Source organism: Anser cygnoides, chromosome 3, assembly GCF_040182565.1.
Source record: "Anser cygnoides isolate HZ-2024a breed goose chromosome 3, Taihu_goose_T2T_genome, whole genome shotgun sequence".
NCBI lineage: Eukaryota > Metazoa > Chordata > Aves > Anseriformes > Anatidae > Anser > Anser cygnoides.
Window position 1 is genome coordinate 25,847,390 of NC_089875.1, and position 10,708 is coordinate 25,858,097.

Sequence of the window (10,708 nt, forward strand, 5' to 3'; positions counted from 1 at the left end):
TGGTACAGCTCTGAAGTCTGTGACTGACTCATACAAAAATCAGTCTTTGATCTGTATTTCTGTGATTAACCTTCGGTTACAAGCTATCCTCAAGCGTCTCTCTGATTTACTGTAAATTCAATGTTTGGGTGTAAAAGACAAAACAGAAAAGAAAAAAATAGGTGGTGGCTGCCATAAACATCAAGGAAACGTAAAGTGTTTTTTTTTAATAATTCTTTTATACTGCTATGCCACAAGAGTGACTTGTCTTCTTGCATTTTAAGCAGTAAGTCCTTACCAGTACAGTCCTTAAATATTTGTGACGTGGGAAACAGCATGTTACCAGCATCTTATACTTCCTTTGGTATTTAACAATCAAGTATATACTCCTCAAAATATATATATATTATAAAAAATGCACTTACAAAGCCAAGCAACATTTTCTGTTACATCTTCTATATGGTAAAAGTAAGATGCTATTATTATATGTTGAAGGGTAACAATCCCCCTTTGAAGTTAATTAGAGGCAGTATGGAAACAGCAGAGCATGACCATATATATTTAAGGTGAGAGATTTAAAAATTTCTTCATCCCTCTTTCTGTAGAATTAACAATCAACAGAAAGTTATTCAGGCAAATATTTTTACTTACATGTAGAAGTTGCTCGTTTCTTTTATTCCTAAGCAAAACTAATTTATCCAAGAAGAGATCTGCTTACATGCATTTGTCTTACACATCTGTTCTCAAAGCCATATTTAGCTTAATTTTCTTATTTTGCTGGAAGAAATCAAGTCTAGAAATGGTTTTGCTATTTATTTGTTTTTGCGCCAGTGTGACCTGCATTTTAAGTGATGGTGTTGAAAAATCACATTGCAATTCTTTTTCAAGAAGCAAAGAGTTGATGTGTTTACTGACACTAATTCCTTATGCTGCAGTTACTATAATGTATTGTCACCGTAAAACGACTGAAACAGAATACACAGAATAAGATAGCATCCTAAATGTAATATCATCTCCTGCAATATTATTCTATATTTTCAAAAACGTAAGCTTCTCAGAAAGTTTCAAGGTAAAGTAACCACATAAGCTACCTGAACCCATGTGTTTTCTATTACAATATTACCTTAAAAAAAAAAAAAAACACCACCAAAATACTGTTTAAGTAGAAGCATGTATAATATAGCAGATACCTTAACTGACAACTTGGTAGAAATGTGCATTGCAGCAGGTATGCCAGAAATGGAAAACTGAACATGAAAGAAGGGGATAAAAACATAGCCCCAAACCTGTGGACACCAAGAAAAATAGGACACACACTTTTCAGTGTTTCAGACTAGGTGTGCGGTATGTCCATGTTCATTGAAAATGGTTTATAAAGTGTATTTAAGGCCAGGTTTTTTACCCCCAGATACCCTGCATTGGGTAAGGTTATTAAATATTTGAAAGAGAAGTACAGGTACAGATTTGAATTAGAAGCTAGAGAAAAGAGGAAAGAAGCACATACTTCGACTTCTTTTGCTTTTGGGTGGGTACCCACGTTAAGGAAGAATTGGTCAATTGAAAATTGATCCTGAACAATAGAATTCATTTTTCTTGCCAAGGAGTTACTGAATTAGTCGACGTGGTTTGTTTTTTTTTCTATATTCCATCTTGGATAATACAGAATTACTGTCTTGCTCTGCAACTTTAATCATTGCACTTCATTTTTGAGGGCTAGCTCAAACTCTTGCTCTTGAATTTTTTTAGCATGACCGCTGCAGACTGATGGGACTCTAATCAGTTCTTGGTACCTGTACATGTTAGAAGTGTACAAGATGCTGCTCTGGTTAGAACACAATTATTTCAACTTGCTCAGACCAAAGAGTGAAATTAAAGTACTCTGATGACTTAGGAAAAAAGCCCTATGAATATTTTCAGTAACTAATATAAAAAGAAAAAAAAAACATTTTGAACTGGAAACTTATTTTCTTACACTAAAGCAAAGCAGAGTTAGACTCCGAAAAGTGAAAGTAATGATCACGCCACCAGTGTCTCTCCAAATCTGTTTCTACTTACCACAGGGCAAAATTTGAATTGATATTAATGCACCTTTTTCACACAGCCTGTTGTTCAATCTTAACAAATACTTCAGAACATTACTCAAAGTCAGGCTTACCTGTATGCACTTGAGCTTCTGACGTGGTTGGTTTTTTGTTTGGTTGTGGTTTTTTTTTTAGGGATGGGAAGGGAGCTTAGATCCCATGTAAGTAATTTCACTGAAAACAGAAAAGATGAAGGAAGTATCTACAAATGAAGAAAGTATCTACAACAGGAAGACTACAAATGAAAGGGAAGACAAAACAGTAGAAGGTACTTGTGTGGCCTTAATTTACGTGGCAATTGACAACAACCGCAATCTGCAATGATTTAGAAGTGCCTTACACCATTCCCCCTTGAGACAGAAAAACGGGATTCCCATATTATTTAAGGGGAGTGCAATCCCTCTCAGAATATGAGGGTCTGAGGTCCACTACTGAGTATTGAAAAAGACTAGGCAGCATCGAACTGAACTGAGAAGGGAGGATGAGTCTCTTTGGACCTTCATGTAACAGAAAGGAAACTCAGATTTTAGCCCTAAACACCTGTTTTTAGAGACAGGCTGGGAACTGGTTCTTTTGAACCCAGGGTCCATTTCAGCATCTTCAAAGCTAAAGAAATGGTTGACTGCTCTGTTGAATCGTGTTCCAGGTGGAAAAAAAACTCATGTGCCTATTAACATAGAGAACCTAATGTCTGGCTTCGGTCCTAAAGATGAGTTTTGGATTCAAACGTACCCCCCTCCAAGATAAACAGCTACCTTTACTTTGTGTTGCTCCTATTCTGCATAAGAGATTTGTAGCTTCAAACTTCATAATGTCTCCTCTTGATGAAGGGAGCAGGTTGCAGATGTATAAGAGGGCAAGACAACTTCCCAAAATACATTGCATTGCAACAAAACTGCTTTAACGTATTCCTGCCAGGGCAAAAACTCCTTTGCAAACCACCACAGATGAGACATTAGGGCGAAAAAGGGTAGAGCGCATTGTTGAATTATTTCTGCATACTTGCAAGTTGGGGAGCCAGTCAAGCTGAGATGACAGCTTGAGATCCCAACTGTGGCTTAGGATATGCTGTGCACCATAGAATTTGGTTCCCATAAGAGACCTTCTTAGGAATTAGGTCATCTGTGGCGACCTGACTTGTAAAGGTGCTCCAAAATATTCCCCATGTTCTGGGTTAAATCACACTGCCTTCATGCAGACGTTCTCCTGGGGACCAGATCTGGGGACCAGATCTGGGAACCAGATCGCTGCAGCCCATGGGTCCCACATGGAGCAGATCTCCACGCTGCAGCCCGTGGAGGAGCCCCTGGTGGAGCAGGTGGATGTGGCCTGGAGGAGGCTGCGGCCCATGGAGAGCCCCCGCAGGAGCAGGCCCCGGGCCGGAGCTGCAGCCCGTGGAGAGGAGCCCACGCAGGAGCAGGGGGTCTGGGGGGAGCTGCCGCCCGTGGGGGACCCGTGTTGGAGCAGTTTGCTCCTGGGGGATGGATGGACCCCGTGGTACGGAGCCATGTGGGAGCAGATCTTGAAGAGCTGCTGCCTGTGGGCAGCCCCCTCAGGATCAGTTCGGGAAGGACGGCATCCCGTGGGAGGGACGAAGTACTGGAAATTTCATTTTTCAGAAGAAACAAGGTGTTTAAGAAGGAAATATATAGTTTCCTTTTAAGGCTTCCTGGATAACTGTGGTTATTTCATATTCCCAACTCGGAGGAAGAGAATTGTTGATTTCACCTTCTTTTTTCTTACGTGGAACTAAAAGGTCAACAGCTTTGGAAGTAAGGGGAATGTATCAGAATCAAGCTCTTTTTGTCTGTAATCCTTTCTTAAGGAAAAGATTTATCACACACCTTCCACAGATGTATGGTAGTAGAGAATAATTTTGAACTAATCTAATTAAGGTCAATTTGGGGATAGTGGTACTTCTCTAATTGTTTCTGAGACATACGCATTAGCAACAGAGAGTGTTTGGTTGTCACTGCAAGGGGCCTACGGCAACGACTTCCCAAACAGAACTGAATTATGTCACAATGGCACTTTGGAACAGCTGCCTCTGCCCAAGTTTAGCTAGGAGGGACAGAGAAGTGTGCTGGATGTGTTGAAACCGTGTGAGGTTCTGTGGATCCCACCTTGAGGTGCATAGAGAGGGCCCATGCCCTTCTGTAAGTGTTTTGACGCTTGGCGAGGAAAAAAATGCGTTTTTATTGTGAATGCTTCATTTTAGTATTCTGTAGGTTGCGTAAAGTCCTTTCACAAGCATTAACTGTGGTACTTTTGCTCAGTGATGTAGTTGCAACAGAGCAACAGAGCAACAGAGCAACAGATGGTTATTGACTTCGAAGGCAAATATCTGGCCAGACTGCAACACTTATGCTCACAGCGCGGGACAGCTCTCGTAAAGGTGACTCAGGGTAGTTTCTGGAAAACAAGGCATCAGACGGTAAAGTTAATCTCCAAAACAGCTTCCTTTGCGCTAACGTAGGAAAGGCAAGTAAGAGTAAAGGGAAGAGTCCAGATACTGTAAGAAGCAGCAACTGTGAAGGAAACTTCCTTCTGGCTGATACAGCTCCACATGTAGTTGTCAAGTATGAAGAGAGTAGTTCTAAGTTTCCTGGGGAGAGGAAAAAGAAGAGACTGTGAGACTGTAAAAAGAAAAAAGTGGGATTGGCTATTTCAGGAAATAATACTAACTGGAAATACAGATATGCCGCCACCGCCGCGGGGGCTTCTGGTGTGAGTGTGAAGCTGTGGCAAGAGGGATTTCCTATTCCTAATTTGACCTGCTGGACACCAACTTTCCTAGTAAATTGCTGATGTTGCTGAGGAGGCAGCAGTATCAAAGCCCTTGCTGATGAAGGTACAGCAAGTTTGGGGAGGCTTTGGCATTTCTCTACAGTGCTGCTCCTTGACGGTGACCCAAGACTCAGATTCTGAACGGAGCAAAGCAAGCTAGAGGAAAACTGTATGTCCTGGTAATTATTTATTTATTGGTTTGTTTATTTTTTCATTCTTCACTTGTAAGAAAATCTAAACCTTTAAACCATTTGTTTGAAAACACAGTTTTATGGAAATGATTATGGGTGTGCTCCTTAACCTTGTTTGGAACCTGTTTCGCCTCGCCACAGTTATAGGAGACCTACGCTCAAATTTATGCTTACCATGATAAAGCCTTATTCTTTTGGTATTCTTTTCTGTGATGATCGCAGGTGAGGTTGAAAAGAGTTTTCAGGATGATTCTTCTTTTCCTTTGCAGTCTCCAAAACTCCATATTATAGCTGATCTTCATCTCTGATCTTCAAAGCTTCACAGGCCAAAAGAGAATAGAGATGAGGAAGGAAACAGAGAGTGCTGATGAATATTTCCAATTACCACATGTAAGTTTTGTGAAAGAATCAGGTGCATTTCTGTAGTGAAGTTGTGAAGACTGGAAGTACACTTAGTGTTTTTCATCCACGCTGTGTCAAATGGCAAGAATTTTCCCTAGCTGTAAAAACAGAAATGACAAACAGACCCTCCTCTGGGTCTTCAGAATGCTCCTAAGATCACCCAGACTGGCTAAGTAGAGACGCTCTAGCACAGATGCATATAGATGCAGTATAGATGGTGGTAGAGATGCTCTAGCATAGACGTGACACACTTTGACAGCATCTTTTCTCTGACAGCAACTTATGTCTTGGCTCTTCACATCAAGCCAGAGCAGCTTCTTTGCCTCCGGAACCTGCAGACTGACCTCTCGCGCCTATCTGTGGCGGACTGAGGGTAATGTTTGTAACACACACTGATTCTGTATTCACTGTAACTTTTAGAAAAGAGAGCAAGAAGCTGACCTGCATAGCAGTTTCTTAGGTTTCTGTATATGTGCATACATTTTTATTTATTTACTTATTTAAAGGTATCTTTTGTTCTCTAAAATGAATCCTCTGACTGTTACTAATGTATGGGACATACCTTGACACTATAATGGTGTATAAATACTTTTCATCTCATCCTTGCTACTGTTGCTGTATTTAAAAAATAATTGTGAATATAATTACCTGCTTCTTCTTTTTTTCTTTTAAAATATATACGTATTCTATTATAAAATCCTATAAAAAGGAGTGAACTCAAAAGGAAAGAGAAACCAATTTTAATCACATTTCTAAATTAGATATCTAATCCTGATAGATTCACTCCCTTCCAAATATAGCTCAACAAATGAAACAGTAAAAATTCACATAATATTTCTTTTATAACAAGATTTCATTGCACAACAGTTCTTTGCCTAACCCTGCAATAACCCCATAGGCGTTGCAATTGCTTACTTGTTCTTCTACTTTACTTGTTTTTAGTGTTTACTTTTCTAACCTATCCTTAATGTTACAACATTGGATTTATTTACCTCCTTAATATCAAGAGAATGAGGCATTTGCTTCATAGGACAGTACTTTGATGCTTTCCAGGGCTAATGGCCAAAGTTCTCAAAGCACTTTTCATCAGTGATTTATATGTTTCTCCATCTTTCCATCTTCATTTAGAGCTCTTAATTTAGGTATTAGGTGAGCAAGAACCCCGAAACCAGCTGAAGCCATATCAGACATAGTAAGGACATGCGCCTGTTAGCAAGTAATTCAGAGTGATTCCACGGTGGACTTTAGACAGATTCACTCTGGTCCTCTGGACTAAGCATCCCCAAGGGATATTTCAAAGCTCTCTGAATGATCTCTCATTATCTCTTACACTGTAATCTCCATTAGGAAAGGGTAAATATTCATTGCCCACGTGGAAAGGAACTACTCATTTAGTTGTTTGTAACCAAAATCTCTTTATTGCGTTCTATTTACAGAAACCACTTGGCTAGCCAAACTAAATCACTGAAAATGGAAGTAGTGGCACTACTTCAAAACCGTGCTTCTGCCTCTAAGCAGAACTGTAATGTAGGTGGGGGCATAGCAAGAGGACGTGTCCAAGCCAGGGTGGAACTGAAAGTCACCTGTCCGAGCCACAGAAAAAAGTCAGCGATTCCCAGTTTGAGACTGTTGCTTGACCAGGACCACAGCAGCTGGAACGCTTATGATTACTGCTGATGGACTCCCATGAATCAGCCAGTGATACAAGTTACGAGAACGACTGAAGCGATTTGAAGTTAAGCTTCTCCCTGTACTGCATTCAAATTTGTGAAAGCAAGGAGAAGGGAGAAGAAGACAGGAGAGGAGGAGAAGAGAGGAGGAGAGAAGAGGAGAAGATGGGAGGGAAGGGGAGGGGAAGAGAGGGAAGGGAAGGGGAGGGTACTGAAGGGACGTGTAGGGTAGCGTAGGGCAGTGTAGGGGAGGGGAGTGGAGGGGGAGAGGAGTGTAGGGGAGGGAAGGGAAGGGGAGTGTAGTGGAGGGGAGGGCTACCATAAATAAAATGGTCAAATAAATGACATTTTGGATCTGGAACCAAATAGTTATGTTGCCATTCATTCCACAACCTGATTTATCCCTGCAGTCTTTGTATTGCACAGTGCCATTGATGGTTTGGCATGGACAGAGGTGGCTGAGTATTTTCAGAAATAACTTTCCGTAATAACTGAATCAAGACTTTTGCTGTAATGCAAAAGATCAGGTGATTGATTAACATATGGATGGCAGACGAGCAGGGGAAACACCTTCGAAACTTCCAAATATTTTCTTTATACAGAACTACAGCTCCTTCTTCTCTGCTCTCCGGTTATGAAAGTTTCTGTCACCTACTTAGTAAGCAGAAGCAGTAAAATGGGAGTTGGAAGATCCAGCTAGAGCATAAGTGCCAGCTAGAGGAAGCAATCATTTATAGTGAGTCCAGTGTTTGAAGAGAGTTTATCCGGCTTTCCAAGGAACATATACTAGTGCAAAGCAACCGATTTATCTGACTCTCCAATGAAAGAAAAGGAAGTGCAAAGCAGCAAATGCTTGAGAGAGGGAAAAAGAGATGCATCTCAACTGTCTGGGGGGAAGAAGGCAGTCAGCTCGTAACAGATTATTTGCCATCTGATTTGTTTCTCAAAGACGTCACATTTATTTAAGACAGTAGCATTTTACTACATGTGGTGCTAATGGAGGTTAAATAAAAGACACAAGGGCAGCAAAATCCCTCACTTGCTTCTCACACACGGACAAAACTGTTACCTGAGAGAAATGCAGACTAATTTCTCCAACCTCACAGCACTTTTTGACACCATTGGCTGCGGGTTACCTCTTAAGTATTTGAAGATTTCAGGAGGGCTGACTGATTTAGATGGGGATAGGTTTAAATCACACTTGTCAATGGGCTCTTAATTTGGAACCACAGTCATTTTTTTCCCTAGACCTGTTAATACGCTAGGCAGTCCCAGGAAGCGTAAAACTTTGAGCCATGCTCTCCAGCATTTGCATTCTGCACTTGCTGTAGGTTCTTTATTCTGTAATCAGAATTCTAACAATCTCCTCAACAGCATACAGACACAAAATCCACAGACCCAGGTAAAACAGCATCCCATCTGGTTGTACAATCGTCAGACATGCAGTCTTTTCTATTAACTGCTTCTCGGCATTTTAAGACAGATGACTACCCAACACTGAACTGTCTCAAGTTTCCAGTCTGAGACAGCTTTGTAGAAATGAGAGAAAAATTTCATTACAATTGGCCTAGCATGGAATTTATTCTTAAAAAGTTTGGTAGAATACGCTTGTAGACTTCAAAACTTGTACACCATCACTTGAACACTCCTTCATCTACGTGATATTCTCCAGAAATACCAAACTTTTAGTCCTGGTAGTTATAGCTAATCAGTCATATTAGCTAATGAAAGTGGCTGATCAGTCAGGTAGGTTCCCGTCTCTAGTCTCTATTCATATCGGTACTGGAGTCCTTGGGTGGTCGTCCGGCGCACTCTGCTGGTCTTCGGTGAAGGGCAGAAGTCTTCCTCGCTGCTCAGTTTGGCCTTTCCTGTCTTTGCGGGACTTCAGCACTCAAGCCGGTTCTTGCTGGTTCCATTATCTATGCAGACAGTCTTTTACGCCCTTATCTTTGGGTCGTTAACCTACAATTGTGCCAGCTCAGACCTAGGAATCACCATCCTTTGTCTTGTTTCCCTGTCTCAAGTCTCCCCTTTTCTTTAGCCAAAGCAAATTCTTTTGCTTATAACTATCCTTCTTGGTTCAAAGATTTCATAAAATTCTCACCAGTTTCGCCTTGGTGCTCGTTTCAGTTACACTTCCAGGTTTCATAATCATCTAGTCCTTTCATACAGCACCAAAATGCACACTGTACCACTACACAGGTCAAGAATACTAGTAAAAGGAAGATCAATATTCCTCTAAACAATTGCTTAAGCCAAGAAAAGTTGGGTAACCAAGAGGTCATTTTGTTGCATAATTCTCGAAAACCCCATGAGGTGTCATCTTGAACTACCTTATGTAGGATCTTGGTCTTTTCAAATACATATATATATATAGAGAGAGAGATCAGTCTCAATTCATCCTGCCTCATTTACATACATACAGCAACTAATATTTATTAAAGTGCATACTTCCCCTTGGGAGGCAAATAAAAGGTCTAGTGCCTAAAATGGTCTTATTGATTTGTTCTAGTTGCTTGCCCAAAGCTGTAATATGTTGTTGCAAATATTGGTTTCCCACTTGTGTTAGATCTTCTCCTTTGTACGGCATTCAGTAAGGCCTGCCATGCAGTATCAGAAAAGGGGCTTAGTTTTACCTGTACATATTGGTTTCTTGACAGATTTTACCAATCTGTTGTTTTATCAAATGGTTCATGGTTTTTCACTTGGCCACTTGCCTGTGGCCTATACAGAGAATGTTGTTGCCAACCAATCCCCAGCACTTCGCTGACTTGTCGGGTCAGTTCTGCAGTGAAGTGTGGTCCCCTGCCAGATGACATTGCTGAGGGTATACCAAATCTTGGTATCATTTCATTCAACAATACTTTGGACACTTCTCTGGCTTTGTTAGTTCTACATGGCAACGCTCCTGGCCGTCTGGAAAAGGTGTCTGTTAGTACCAATAGGCATCTAAACCCCCCTTTTCTTGGGAGTTCGAAAAAATCAATTTGCCACTGTTTCCCAGGAACATTTCCCTTCCCTATTGTTCCTGTTTGGGGTTTGATTCCTGCCTGTGGATTATTTTTAAGACATATGACACGTTGTTTCGATACCTGTCTGTCAATGGCATACAAATTAGGTCCTATGCATTTTCTACTCAAAAACCGTTCTAATAGTTCAGCTCCCCAGCATGCTTTCTTATGTTCTCCAATTACCATCCAATATCATATGGTATCACAATTCTCCCATCAGTTCTTTGTGTTAAACCTGTAGGTAATGCTTTCCGTTTACATCCTCAACTAATTGCTTATTGATCTTAGAATATTCTACTTCATTTTCTAAGACTTTTGTTAATGCCTGGTTTTCTGTTCCTGCTACTAGTGCCGAAATTTGACTCTCAGATGCCCGTTCTGCTGCCCCTTTGGCTTCTGCATCAGCCAATCTATTTCCTCTTTCAATAGCAGCATCCCCTGTTCGATGTCCTTTACAGTGCAAAGTGGCAACTTTAGCTCTTCTGCATGTTCAATTGAGGATGATAAGAGTCCTCTCTCCTTCCAAATTGCCCCATGTGCAGGCACCACACCAAAGCCATATTTCAAATCTGTCCAAAAGTTAATTC

General features: G+C 40.8%; 1 long non-coding RNA gene across 5 annotated transcripts; it reads left to right on the top strand.

Moving 5' to 3' along the window:
- The first annotated feature begins 1,881 nt into the window (after nt 1-1,881).
- LOC125182050 (uncharacterized) lies at nt 1,882-8,671 on the top strand. 5 transcript variants are annotated; one of them, XR_010830129.1, is made up of 6 exons: nt 1,885-4,216; nt 4,337-4,455; nt 4,757-5,026; nt 5,308-5,428; nt 5,717-5,813; nt 6,877-8,671. It is a non-coding gene; the product is annotated as an uncharacterized lncRNA (long non-coding RNA). The 5 variants fall into 5 exon arrangements; XR_007160963.2 differs by having other exon boundaries at nt 1,889-4,216; nt 4,858-5,026; XR_010830128.1 differs by having other exon boundaries at nt 1,882-4,216; nt 4,337-5,016.
- Nucleotides 8,672-10,708: the final 2,037 nt, after the last annotated feature.